This window comes from Corvus moneduloides, chromosome 1, assembly GCF_009650955.1.
Source record: "Corvus moneduloides isolate bCorMon1 chromosome 1, bCorMon1.pri, whole genome shotgun sequence".
Taxonomy (NCBI): domain Eukaryota; kingdom Metazoa; phylum Chordata; class Aves; order Passeriformes; family Corvidae; genus Corvus; species Corvus moneduloides.
Window position 1 is genome coordinate 102,648,942 of NC_045476.1, and position 14,535 is coordinate 102,663,476.

The window sequence follows — 14,535 nt, forward strand, 5'->3', positions numbered from 1 at the left end:
TCCTCTCCCTGGAAATCCCTAGATTTCTGGTAGACACAGAGATGGATGTAGATGGACTTAACTCAAATATTTATAAGGGCAAAAGAGAACAGAAAGGTGAATTGGAAGAGCCAGCACAAATACCTAGTTACAGAAGGGCAGCCATCCTCCCTTTCCCAAGGCAAGGCAGCCCAAGAACAGGAAACACCTGCCCTGCTGATGGCATTATGTGGTTTCCAGGTCTCTGAGGGGTTTTATTTTAGAGTGGGAGTACTCTCTTCCTTTCCTTTCCCTTTATTTATCACACCAAGTCCTCCTGCAAAAGGCTTCTTTTGCTCTATTCCTCTTACAATGCCTGGCTTTTTAGTTTATTTTTCAGTCTCTGTTAACACAGTTGGCTTCTGATTAGGCTTTCTATTGTAGGTGTTGCTGATAAAATTTCAGCAGGCACACAGACTCAGCTCCACATATACATTAAACCAGATGCAGCTCACTGGCTGGTTTTTTTGGTCACAGTTTTGTTTCTTTCTCCTTACTATATAAATGTGAGATCATAAGTAGTAGAGAAAAAAGATGGAGGTATTTCTTGGAAGACAGAGGAGAAAAAAACATATATTCTCCACTGCACTGCTTACAAGGACTGTGTTTTATTATTATTTATTTAATGGGGGGAAAAAGGCAAAAAAAAAAAAAAAAAAAAAAAAGCTTTGCACACACCACGCTCTACAATTTTATGAGATCCACATCTGGAATCCAGAGCATCTCAGGAATCAATCTATCAGACCCTAGTCAATTGTAATAATGCACCTGGGGTGAAATTCTGGCTCCATTAAAGTCAGCTGGAACTTTGCCATTGCAATGCAAAAAGTGATGGCTGATGTAGGCTACTCCACATTAGCTCTTGGGCAGAGTGAGACGGCCTGTAAGTCGCCAGTATTTCCAGATTTGGCTTAACATTCAGGAAAAAACACCGTCAATCCCATGTCTCTATACAGAGAGAAAAAGTACGAGTTATAATGAGGTCACAGTGCTCGTACATTTTGCCTGTTACTAAAATAAATAGTCAAAGTGCTCATGAACTTTTTTTTCATAGGTAGAGGCTTTTAGGATTAAACAGAAATATTGTTTGTTGTGCCTCAAGGTCAACATATATATTTTTGTGTGTATGTAAGCCATCCAAAATCCTGCTTATAAATATCTATTTTGTTGTGCTTTTTCAAATCCTTCCACTGGAAATGCATTTCCAACTGTAAATAGTATATTCCCATTACCTACCCATCAGTCAAATCAACTCATTTCTGAAATTCAATTAAAAGGATCTCGTTGCCATAAATCGAAAAGGATATTTTATTGTTACTTTGTAATTTGGAAGAATGAAAATTAAAACAGTAGCTCTGATGGAAAGAAATGGCTACTAAATCATAATGATATTTTGCAGTTTATCTGCTCATTGCTATTTTATTTCAGCTATTTCAGACTGGAAGGACGATGAAGTGACTTGCACACTCTATACCAGTTTTATTTATTTTTTTGGCTACTCCAAGCACTTGTCTAAATCTTTTTTATGATTGTTTATCTAAGTTTCTCCCAAATGTTTCATCAATTGCTATCCCTGTTCTTTTATTCCATATGTTAACTGCTTCCTGTGTATAAAAGACAGTTTGCTTAAATTCCTTTGGCTCTTGACCTATTCTTACCTTTGGCAGAGATGCTCTGTAATTTTGGGGAATTTTTTTTATGCTGAGCATCAATTGAATTGTCTTAGAGTCAGATAAAATTAACAGAAAGGCAACATATGTGTCATTTAACTTGTGAACTTGGCTACAGATACAATAGATTTCATTAAATGGGTGCAAGGTGGGGGACAACCAGAGGTTGAAATTGAAGTTCCCATACTCTGACTACTGATGAAAATTGAAAAGAATAAGCATGTTAAGAGGCATTTATAACCAGACACATTGACTAGTAGTAAATAATGAAAATATTGCTGCTTTGAGGAATATGCAATGCCAAACCTGTGAACCCTATTTAAGATTTAGCAGGAGTTTTACTAGCTGGGGAAAAAAAAAAGATCCATTTCAGTTCTGTGTTGCTTCAGTATAGATATTATGAGGGGCCAAACTCGTTCTGTCTCGCTCCCCTATTCCAACCCCATTCAAAAACCATAATGCTGAATATTTTACTTCAGCTGGACTGTTATGCATTCTACCTAGAAACATCTGTGGAAAAAGAAGAAGAAAAGAACCACTGGAAACATGGAGTAGAAATGAATTTAGAAGCTGGCAAAGTGAAAATCACACATACCAAGGAGATTTTGTGCAAGGAGAAGAGATGAGAGCAGGGCATATTTATTTAAACAAAAAGAAGAGAAAAAGGAATGAAACCACATACAATATACATAGAAGAATAGTGTGCCATATACAGTATATATAGAAGAAAGACCTCAGCCTGTTCAGTGGAAGATGTTAACCAGAATACTATAAGTAATTAAGTTTTCATTTGAGTTGAATACAAATATTTGCAAGCATACACATATATATCCCTAGGCAATGAAAATCTAGTTTTAAATTTACCCTGGAAGAAAGATTTATGCAGGCATCTCTCGTTGGTAAAAACTGGTGTAGAACCACATAAAAATCATCATAATGTTTGATTATGTCTAGATACCACCCCTCTTGAAAGCAAGATCTTTGGCAGCCAGGCAGAGCCTGAGACACCTCTCTATTTGGCTCCATATACCAGGACAATTCCTGTTGACTTTAATGGAAGCTGTGCCTAAATTAGGGCTATTGCTCAGCCCCTAATGAGGAGAGTGCTGTAACTTGGGTCACTTGCAGTGCTTGGCACCACAGCTGAGGTCTGTGACTCCCCTTCCCTTCCCTTCCCTTCCCTTCCCTTCCCTTCCCTTCCCTTCCCTTCCCTTCCCTTCCCTTCCCTTCCCTTCCCTTCCCTTCCCTTCCCTTCCCTTCCCTTCCCTTCCCTTCCCTTCCCTTCCCTTCCCTTCCCTTCCCAGTCCCCACAGCGGGTGAGGCTTTTCCCTTCCATTGCTCTGAAGATTAGACACAACAAAAGATGTTTTCTGTAAAGCGAGGTACACAGTGCAGTTTTGCCTTCTCTCTAGTTGATGTTCTAATGTGTAACTGTAGGGTTTAATTTTACTTTACATTAATCAAAGAACAATAAAGGCCATAAAAACCCCACTAAGAAGCATTTCAAGTTAAGATCCAAAGCTAAATACCATGGGATTTTGCCTATTGTCTTGTTTAGTCCCTCTGTAAAAAGAGCTAGATAGCAGGAGAAAGAAAGAAAAATTGAGCCCGTGTTTTTTGCATAGAGATGGAGAAAACACATAATAAATTAGGGGGAGAGAGGAGTGAAATAAAGGCCAGAGGTAAACGACGTTTAATTGTGTGAGCTGCTCTTCCTCTTGTGGTTCCTGCCAGCCGCTGCTGCTATTGCTACCTTCCTGTTTTAAGATGAAAGCAATGATGGTAGACACGTGCAGACACACAAAAGAACCTATTTGGACTGGTGTGTCAGCTCATCTTTATCAAATGTTGCACAGGTATATTTTGTTGCCATGCTTCATTACCCCAGAATGGCGTGCCTGAAATGTTTGTCTCTTCTATAAACCCAATAGCTTTCCCAGCGAGTCACATTTGACAGAGCAATAGACAGGTATTCGCTTGCTGGCATCCGTTTGTAAAGCCAGGGCAATTATGTATGTATTATCCATATATATATACACATATATACACACAGGGGAACACACACACACATAAAGGTATGTATATAAACACGCATACATGTGTATATATATGCCTGTAAACACAAAGAACATGAGAGGGAGATGTACTGGTATACTATTTGTATGTAGAGGGAGACTAGACCTTTACATATGCAATATAAAAGGGATGCTCGGTACAAAACTATATGCACACTTGTACTGAAATTAACATATGAACTTCGACAAAATTAATAAGGGAAAACAGGAGTTTTAATACAAATTTCTTGCTCAAGTACAGACAAAACTTTAGTGAAGAATACAATATTGGAAAAATACGTGGATGGTCTCCTATGAATATTTTATTTCTAGGGTTTTCCACTGAGGGAAAAAAATCCCAACGAAATATGAGACACGTCACTTTAGCCTGGAAGTAGTGTTAACAGTAGCCCTGTTCAAGAGAAGGAGGAAATGAGAGTAAAAGGAAGAATAAAATGAAGCTGGGTTTTTTGTTGTTGTTGATGGTATATGGGGTGGGGATTTTTTTTGTTTGTTTGGTTTTGGTTTTGTTTTTTTCCTCTGGGGAAAAGGCATTATTTGAAGGAAAAAGCTCTGAGGGGAGAATTCCGCCCCAGTGTGTGCCCCGGGGCCCTTCTGCACAAACAGCCAGCCTCGGAGGGTTTGCAGGCACATCTGCAGAGTGAGAGGAAGATTCAACAACAGTGTGGCCACCTTCATTAATTTTAAACTAATTCACATGCTAGTGCTTGGTGTATTGCTTAAATGTGTCTGTTTGTTCACCTGTAACATGATAATATTTTCTCCCTCATAGGAGGGTGAAGCTGAGGGCTTATGAGCTTCTCCCTGACAGCTCCTTCTCCAACTGTGCTGAAGATGTGCACACACCAAAATGCACATGTGCTTACAGCCGAGGAGGGAGGGCTAACTACACTGCCAAATACTCTTTTAGATGGAAAGAAAGCTGCAAGCTTGAGAATTGCAAGGTGGGTACTGCCTGCCCTGCCATCCAGAACAGAGGGCTAATGGCATGGGGGTGGACGGAGCCTGGGTGTGACCACGCAGGATTTGCAGGATAGTTCCATCCCAGGGTGGTAACAGCATTGAAATTACTTGATGGATACTATTTTCATTATTATTACTTTAATGCACCATTGTGGACACAGTCCTGTACCATAAAAGAGTAACGCAAGCAAAACACAGGCCTTATATATGCAATTACATCCACTGCAGCTCCAAAAGAAGACAATTAGTGGAGTGCATTCCCCAGAAAGCCATCCACGGAGGTCAGAGTTCGGGAGTAACGTTTCCTTTCTCATCTCTGCCCCCAGAAAACCAGACATTATCAGCATCAAATCATCTGCAGAGCACTCTAACTAAAAGGAGAACATTATGGGTAAGTAGCAGGCACTGTAATTGCCTAAACAAACAGAGTTTAGACAGAAAAGCTGTGATTCTAGTGTTCCTAACACGTGGTTGTGTTTGGGGGTTTTATTGGTTGGTTGGTTGTTGGTTTTTTCTCTGTTTCGTTGCATATTTTTTTGTAAGTTTTGGGTTGGGTTTTTCTGTGGTTTTTTGCTGTGTCTAATGCTAATAAATAGCATAATGCAGAAAATGCTTCCTTGATTTATTGCTAAAATTACAATATTTTAATTTTAGTAAAATTTAGTAAAATTACAGTGCATGCCTGCTAACAAGAAAGTGAGAAACAAAAATGATCTGGACTCCCAAATTTGAAATGAATCTCTTATTTTGGGTATTGAAAGCATTTATGGTGGTGTCTTTCCCCCCATTTTAGCATGTGCTAGTAATGCCCAGCTGGAACTGGAAGTGGCTCAGACTGCCTGAGAGATGTTGTTCTTTCTGCTGGAGTGGAAAGCCTTCTGTATCTCTGCTAAATTTCCAGTCCATTTGAGCAGACAGACATCGTTGTAATGGGGTTTGGCTCAGTGTTTTTGGGGCACTCGAAGTCAGTGATTACCCCCTCCTCTCCAGCTGCCACATTGCAGAGCTCCTCCAGAAACACGTGCAGGAAGTACTACCTGTTACTAATGGCTGCTAAGCAGCTGCTGCCTTTTACTTCTTGGTCTGTTCACCAAGGGCTGGCTCATGTGAGGAAGGTGTCTTGTCCACACCTGGGTTTGGTATAGGACACCCCAAATAGCTGGGGATAGATCTCTCTTTTATGAGCACATCCTGCAAAAGGACACTGTGGCTCTCATGTAATGTTGGCAGCAAATGCGTTGCTTGCTGTGCTTGGAAGTTCCCTCCATCATTTTGTTTCTCGTGTCCGTTTTCTTTTCAAAATTTTCAGGAGGCAGAGTCCGCCCCAGCCAGCTTATTCCCAGCACCGAGGCTTCTCATTTTGGCTGGTGCTCAGGCACTGCTGTACTTTATATGATCAGTAATAGTTTAATAAGCCTCAGAAACTTGAAACCCCACCCTTGACCGCTGTGGGGCTTGGTGTCACTTCAGGAGCTGCTTCACACCAGTTCTAGGTTTGAAAGGGGTGCTACAGCATCCACCGCAGATAATACCCTTTGGACTCCTGCCCTGTGTAAACTTGTCATATAAACTGCACAAAATCAACAACAGGGTGGGTATGGGAATAAGGGGGAGAAGATCATGGGTTGAGGGGCCAGGGGGAGCTGCTGAAAAGCAGCAGCAGATATGGGGAGCTGAAAGCAGGATAGGACCTTTGGGTAAAATAATAGCACCCACTGTGTTTTTATCAAATGCCATGGGGATTTTCTTTAATGAAAGGCCACATAGGTTCCCATTTTTTCGTTTGAGGAGATTTTAAAGAGTGTGCAGTAACTGAAGCACTGGAATCAAAGGCAGGGGAGCAAGAAATACATCCGTAGGTGCCTTGCAGCTTTTTGGTCCAGTCTATATTATTGAATGCAACTGTACAACTGTATATTAATGTCTCTTTAATGATACGTCTTGTGGTCAGATTTTTGGGGAGCATGAGGAAAATTGGTGTGAGCCCCTTCCTGGGCATAGATAATGGCATAACCAGGTCTGCCTGTTCTTAGTCATCAGCCCTGTATCTGACCTCCATGCATGTGTGCATCTAATAACAAAAATGTGTGTTGATAAGCAGCATTTTATGAAAGAATAATTTGCTTAATATATTATTCTGGCTTAATATCTGCATGTGGATTGGAAACTGTCAGAGCAAACCAGAGTAATTTTAAAAGGTATATGACAATATAAAGATGGTGTGAGGTAACCTGCTGGGACAGTCGTGGTGAAATCAGATTGGCAAAAATAAGGGCTGACCTGTTACTTGGAAGAAAGAGGCCAATTTATAACTGTGGTATGTTACTGTGTTAAATAACTCAATTTACTTTTATTTTTATCTGAACATTTGAAGGTCTTAGAAAATTAGTTAAAGTCATTTGGTCTCTCTGTGCTAGTTCAGGATTTTTTTGTTTCTTTTCTTTTCTTTTTTCTTTCCCTTTTTTTTTTTTCTTTTTTTGTAAGGCAATGTTGGTTGAGTATCTCCAAGAAAATGAAGTACCGGCAAGGGGGCAGAAAATCGTGCCTGATATTTCATGTAGCCAGAGAAAGAAGCAACACCTTGGAGGTGAATGATAGATATTATTATAAAAGAGTTGTAGCTCAGGGCAGGTGAGTAGTGTGTTAATGAGGAGCCACCTCCTGCTTTCTGACAGATGACTGTCATTGTTCAAATGCTGCCATCAGATTGATTAATAACTGGGTCATCCTGCCCTGCAGTTGGAGTAGACTGTCTTCATTCTTTTGCTGATTTCTCTAATATGCTGACCTGGAGGTGACCCAATAGAGGTGGAGCTGAGATTAGCATTTCACTTCTTGTAGAACAACAAGAGAAAATTCACAAGGAGGCGGTGGGTGCAGGGGGAACACTAACCAAAAACTCAAAGAATGTTCTTATCCACAGAGCAACCCCCAAACTTATTCATCATGTGCAAGAACAGAAGTCCTTGCTTTATAAATAGGCAGTTTTAGTATTTGATACATTTATATTTTTAATAAAGATTTAAAATAGTCAGGTTCATTTCTGCAGTGTCAGCTAAACCTAAATGAAAGTATGTACAAGATCTCTTCAGAAAACGCAAAGAAATGTAGAGACCTGTGTATTGAGGGGCAGGGGAATGAGCTGATATAACATCAAAATTCCTGCTTTGCCTTAATGTCTGTTAATGTTCACTAAATTCACTATTAAAAGACCAAATAGTAAACAGCATGCTTTGACAAGTGAAATACAGGCGTATTATCCCAGATGACTGTTATTATGTGGAAAGAATGGCAATTCTCCTTCAAGATTTGTGTAATTTTCTCTCTTTTCTTGATTTAAACTCTTCTGAAAGCAATGGCATGGTGAGTTTACCTTTCTCCTTGTCATATGTTGGCAAGGTGTGATGGCTCTCATCTCCTTCGGGAGCATGGAGCAAAATATAATAGTCAACTTGAGCCAGAGGGATACTTGCAACTAATTAGGATTCAATTTTCAGACTTTTTGGAACATTGCTTTGGCTAAAAGTTACATGAAAATATCCTTCAAATAGCTTGTGAAATTGGCTCATTTCTGGCACTCTTTTAAAATTACTGATCCTTCTATTACATGGACCAGCTCCGCAATTTGAGACTTTTCTATTTAAATGCAACATCTGTAACATTTTGCAAGAATGCGTGCTATTCCTTCCATCTTCCTGGAGAGTCCCCTGCCTCCTCCTTTTTCATTACTTACAAAAGCAACCAAGCCTTTCTATCCTGGGACTCCACAGCAGAGCAGGACTCTCCTACGGAATGCAGCTAACCAGGTGAACAGTCCTAGAAGTGCTCCCATTTGATCACATGTGCTCTGTTCATGTGTCCATGCCATGTAGAGTACCTTCAGTTCAGTTAAAGCATTAGGCCACTTCTGAATTAGTTGTTTTGTTTCCCTAAAAAGGGCCAACCTTCCCTTTTTAAGTGAGGCTTATGCTTTCAGGTATAAGCGGTGAGCAGCCAAAGCCAATAATTATCAGCTTCAAAAACATCTTCAAATCTCCACACTGAATCATGATTTGTGTTTTAAACACACTTGGCCTTACAGCATGCAAGATTACTTTACACTCACAAAATACATAACTAGAGGCTAGAACAAAAATCCAGTAGAAAAAGAAACAAGAGGTTTGTCAAAAGAAAAACGTAGCCAGCTGTTAATTTTTAGTACTTAATATATGTAACCCCATAGTTCAATCCACTTCTGTACTGTGGAGCCTTTTTTGAACAGTTATCTCTGCCTGCAGAATGTACCTTAAAACAAGAAAGAAAACCTTGATGTAGGTCAACCTCTACAATAATTAAGGGGTTTTGAGCATGGAAGATTCCAAATAGAAATATCCCCTTTACCTAAAGCTGCATGTCTGTAAAGTACTCACCACATCCTGTGCAATGTATAGAACCTGGTTCTTCATTCAGTGCTGTGAGATCACCCCATGTCCAGACATGCAGTTTTGGTAATCTGGTGTTACTTTTGAAGTAGCTTCAGCTTGGAAACATTGGGTCTGCTCATTAACAACCAAATGGATGAAAAATGTGAAGCAGAGGTTGCTGTCCTCTTGTGCAAAACAGTGGGTCCCAAATAACTTTCAGTTTGTGTAAAACAACAACCAGGGCAGTAATTTTGCTATTATAAGAATAATACTCAGCATAGGCCTTCTATGAAAGTGGCTGCCCCCAAAGTCCAGGAATAAGCACATTATTAGGAGGCACATTTGAAAGGGTGCCTTGGAGTTCTGTGAGGGGAGGTGAGCTTCTGAGCCTCTTGAAGTTACTGCTGTGGAGATTCTCCATTTAGCTATAGCACACTGTTAAATCTATTCAGCTACGCAGGGCTCTGTTTGAGCCAACATTAAAAGTTGACATTAGACTCAGAAAAGCCAGGAAACTCAGTGTTAAGACTGAAAATCCTGGCTGCAGCTCTGGTCTCAGCACAAGGCCATATGCCAAAATGATAACAATAATGCAAAAAAATTTGCATTAAGCCTGAAGTGGAATACTAGATTTCAGATTCCACTATGGCCTTTTTTCTTTACTGCACCCTTCTCTTCAATCACTTTTTTTACTCTTTTTCATTACAGCAAACATTTCTCAAACATTGCTTCAGATACCTGTGGTAACCAATACCTTTCTGTAGGTGGAAGAGGTGATATCACAGTAATGTAATCACCATGAAATGGCAAATATCTTTTCAACGATGCCCACTAAAAGACCTTTAAGATTCCTATCTTGGGATATGTGTTGACAAACTGGTGTGCCATGGTATCTGAAGTGACAAACTGGTGTGCCGTTGTATCTGTAAAATGCTTCTTTATGTTATCTAGTTTTACTCCTTCTACTTAATCCATAATTCAAAAAGGAAAGAGATCATCTAAGAGTTACAGAAGGCAGCAGAGAAAAAAAAGAAGTTTTCAGGGAGATAGCTGAGCTGTGGGTTGCTGGTAAATAGGGAACTTGTTTGATTTCAGTAGTGGGAGTGGAAAGTCAATACTGGGTGTAGAGCAGAAGCGGCAAGATGCAGGCTGCAGAGGATTCAGAATAATCTTGGGTTCCATTTAGACCTAGAGCAGAATCGCTGTTGACTTTATGTGGGTAAAAATTTCAGCTTCAGATCCAGAAGTTCCCAAACAAAATGGTCAATGTGGATTTTGTGTACAAGCAGTCTTGTGGTCCCTCTCAGCTTGTTTAACTTCTCTTATGGAAAAGATTTTTATTCAAAGAAATACAGGAAAAAGCTTAACAGACAATTTTATCCTCACGTCTTCCAGGATGATTTGTTTAACCTGACACTTTCTATATAGGCATTGCAAGCACAAGCTAGAATGGTGTAAATGGAGACTGTGTGTGGAACCTGACCTGGACATTGGAGCCTCTTGTAGTAACTAGCTAAGTATTTGTTGCTGATTTCATAAGGAAATTGATTTGGCATATTTAACGTTGTTTCTTTATTTTATAGGTAATGGACTATTCCCATAGCTCTGTTAAAAAATAGTGTGCATATATATATATGTATATATCTCACAGATTTACAACTCTGCTGTTTCACTAGGGATACACTTTATGTGACATAAGTCTCTGGATATATGACAATTAAATTCATATGACCCACAGACTACCTCACAACCCAAAATTGCCCTTTGCATATTATGAGGGAATAGTGATTACCCTCTAATCACTTATTAAATCTGCTTTTCCAATGAAACTTTGTCTTTCCAAGGCCTAAAAAATGGAAGGAAAAAAATCTGGTGTTTGTAACAAAACCCAGTAATGTCACACGGCCCATTATCTGTACTTCTGCTAAATATGCTCGAAAGAACAGTGTCATGTTTCTTCTCCATCACAAACTTATTGAAACAAGAGAACCTTTTGTTGAGAAGAATCTTACATGCATATAAGTGCTTAAGTAACTTTGCAAATGGATCATTTGGTGTGGTGAATAACACTGCACTGCAATAGCATTGAATTAGCATGTTTGCTATGTGTATTGGTATCTTGCCCCAGATAAATGTGAATCTCTGTCCCAGTGATGATGAAAGTAATCTTTTTTTTTTTTTTTAGCTGTTGATAGGGTGTGGATGAACAAAATTAATAGGGAGAATCTAAGGTCTGAATTTGCAATTACCTTGTGGTTTTGGAGAGCTTAAGTTCTTGAGAAATTCAAAGTCCTACTTAGTCACTGTTTTGTTGCAACTTTTTAATATTATTGCTATAAGCTGTAAGTGCAAGAGCACGGTCTTTTCTGCATTATGCTTAAAATGTTCAGAGCCTCTAAAATGAGAGATTGAGGCTTGGCTGAGTCAACTCAACATTTCATTTTGCTGAAGCAGATAAACACACTTTCATTTAATTTACTGTGGGAAAATCTTTCAAAGCTATGTCCCATGGCACTTTCAGTGGTAGCAGATTTCTGCACATGAGTTTTTGGCCAAGGTCACTGTGTTCTAGCTGTCCCCTTGACTGCCATTCTTCATCCCAGAGGTGACTGAATTTCAGTGATGGGTGAAGTAATTTTTCTGCTTTAACTTAGGATACCATTGGGCACAAAGACTGAAGTAAATGTGAGATATAATTAAACACACAGTGCAGAATTCTGTTTATGGTGGAAGGGACAGATAACCTGTCTGTTTCAACCTAACTTATAAAGGAAGTATGTTAAGCCATGCTTTCTTTCTTCCTTTGTGTTTTTTCAAACAAACCCCACTATTTTTCTAAGGGACAAGTAAACTATCCCCACCTCAGCAGATCTTAAAATTAATAGGGAGATCTCCTGATCTGGATTGCAAATAAAATGGTTTTGTTTTCCTTCCTATCTCAGGGCGAACAATGATAGATTCCACTTTCCCCAAACATGTAATTCATGACTAAATGAAGGTCATCACCTGTGTCCAAAAGCCCAGACTGACACCTGCTGACAAGGTCGGGGAGGTAGAGCACTAAATTCCTCACCACCCTCTTAACTTTGCTTTCATCTTTCACCTGCCGGTTAGATCAGCACTGCAGCCTTTACAAACAGCAGTGGGAAAGACGATTGATTATTAAAAGTAAAGGCAAAAATGGAAGTTATTGTTGGGTGAACCTACTGTGTTCTGCAGGCTTGTTTGGGACTGAGCCAAGGGTGCAAAATCTGAATATGACTTTTGACCCTTCTCATACCTACAGGGGGAGAAATGGTCTAGTAAATAAATATAAAAATCAGGAGAGCTCCTTGTCCTATTACAAACTACCTGTGTTACACTAGATAAATTCTCTATGGAAGCATGCACCAACTCCCTGCTTGGAAGAAAGGGATGAAATAGCATTTCCCTTGTCTACAGAACTGAGGAAAACCACACTAAATACACTGCACCTTTGGACTCTGATGAGGAGGGACAAATGAAAGCCTATATTTAGGATCTTAATGCTAATGTGATTAAGATTAACCTCAACTGATGTTTTAAATTGGGATCATCTACAGCTGCAACACCTGGATCACAGTTTCACTGGAGTTCAGGGCTTAGGGGACTGCTTTGACTTGGGACCCCTACTCTAGCAGGGAGACTTTTTTGCTAAGCTGACCCAGAGTCTTTCAGGCTGGCCCCTCTGTCACTCTGATTTCATGCTGTGGCAGATGTAATGATGCAAAGCTGGACGACACAAACACATCTCAAAAGAAGAAAGTTCCCTAAACAAGACATGCTTATGCCTACATACTTACATTCCTGGTAAATCAGGAACTCACAGCAGTCACTATCTCAAAGCAGTGCTAAGAGCCTATATTTCACATTGGTACCATTATTATTAACAGCAAACAGGAATGAGGAAAAGGATGGGGGCACCAAGCATACAACCCTGCTATCAACTCACCCACCTCAGTTTTCTTTTTCCTGAGTGAGAATTCAACTTGAACCATTATTTTGAAAATTTTTGAATTTAACCCCAAACTCACCCTTTCTATATCCTGTTGTTGGTTCATGGTAACAATTCAAACACAACCAGTGATCCCTTGGCTAGGGCCTGTTCAGCACTAAGTCCATTTTCACACATCAATCTGCAGGGCAGGGTTAGACAGCAAGTCCCCTACTTGTCCTTGTCACATGACTTGCCAGCACCTGTGTTAAGTGTCTTTAGCTGTGTCTACCTACACTCTGCAAATGTTTGTGGGGACCCATTCAGCATGGGAATGAACCATGCCTGTGCTGAGTTTTTACTGTTGGTGGGAGTGTCCTATTTCTCTCTTCCCAGGAGAAGGAAAGGAGCTCCCTCAGTGAAGAACTGTGGGCTTTTTTGTGCCTGAAATTTGTCCTGCCCTACTAACTTTCCATGTTTACTGTCCGTTAATAGAAATCCTGTTAGTGGCCCATCCTGTTTCCCACTTCCATGCTGCAGCACAGACACTACTGTGCTGCCAGCTCCGCTTCTTGAGATAGTAAAAGGAGTGGAGGTAGGCAAGGAGCATTGCCAACCTGCTCAACACCCTGGGTTTGTTCTGAAGCAATGTAGAGCTGAAGCATGAAGACACAGCTCAGCCTGAACCCCCAAAACAAAGCCGTGGTTTTGGCAGCCTGGAGGATGAGGCTGGCACCACACGAGTGAGTGGAACAGAGACACTCATGTGAAGCCATCCATGCTGTCATCAGTCTGGGGTTATCCAGGGGAAAGATGCCTTGAGTACCTTGCAATTCAGACCCACCGTTTCGATGTCCATAAAATCCTCCCCAGCCTTTTAAAAGTGTACAGACGGATCTCTTCTCCAGGACATGGGAGTTCCTCAGTGCAAGACCCCTCTAATATCCGGAAATACTCTATTTATCCTGCTCAGTGGTGGGGAAGCCAAGACAGGAAGATACCAGAGCCAGGAGTCATGCTGGAGGGCTGTGAGAGTGCAGCAGTCCTACTGCTCACCCAGGCACCTCCACCCAGCTCCGGCTGCACCCCAGCAGCCCCCAGAGGCTGATCTCAGCCTGGCTCCTGTCCCACTGTCTGTGGCCAGTGCGCCCTGTCCATGGGCAACGCCTCTGAGCCTATGGCAGCAGCTGGCAGCAGGCACTGGTTACGGGATCTGGATCTTGTGCTCTACCCAAACACGACACAGATTCATTTGCAAGAATCAAGCAGGAATATTTCAGCATTGGCACCAGTTACTGACAGGCTTTCGGAAAAGAGATTTTTCCCACCTGCATGTTATAAAACCATAGTAAATGGAGACTGTAATCTCTCGACATTAAACAAATGAGGAAGCTGCATTCTGAAACTCATAAGTCACCACCAGCCTTTACCAAATAATAACAATTGCTTTGCTG

At 40.6% G+C, this 14,535-nt stretch overlaps 1 long non-coding RNA gene across 1 annotated transcript in view; it reads left to right on the forward strand.

Annotated features, from left to right (window-relative positions):
• The first annotated feature begins 4,539 nt into the window (after positions 1-4,539).
• Positions 4,540-14,535, forward strand: part of LOC116449277 — a 71,331-nt gene continuing 61,335 nt past the window's right edge. The window contains exons 1-2 of the long non-coding RNA XR_004242331.1: positions 4,540-4,707; positions 5,053-5,117. This is a non-coding gene — a long non-coding RNA (uncharacterized LOC116449277). The remainder of the gene's footprint in view (positions 4,708-5,052; positions 5,118-14,535) is intronic.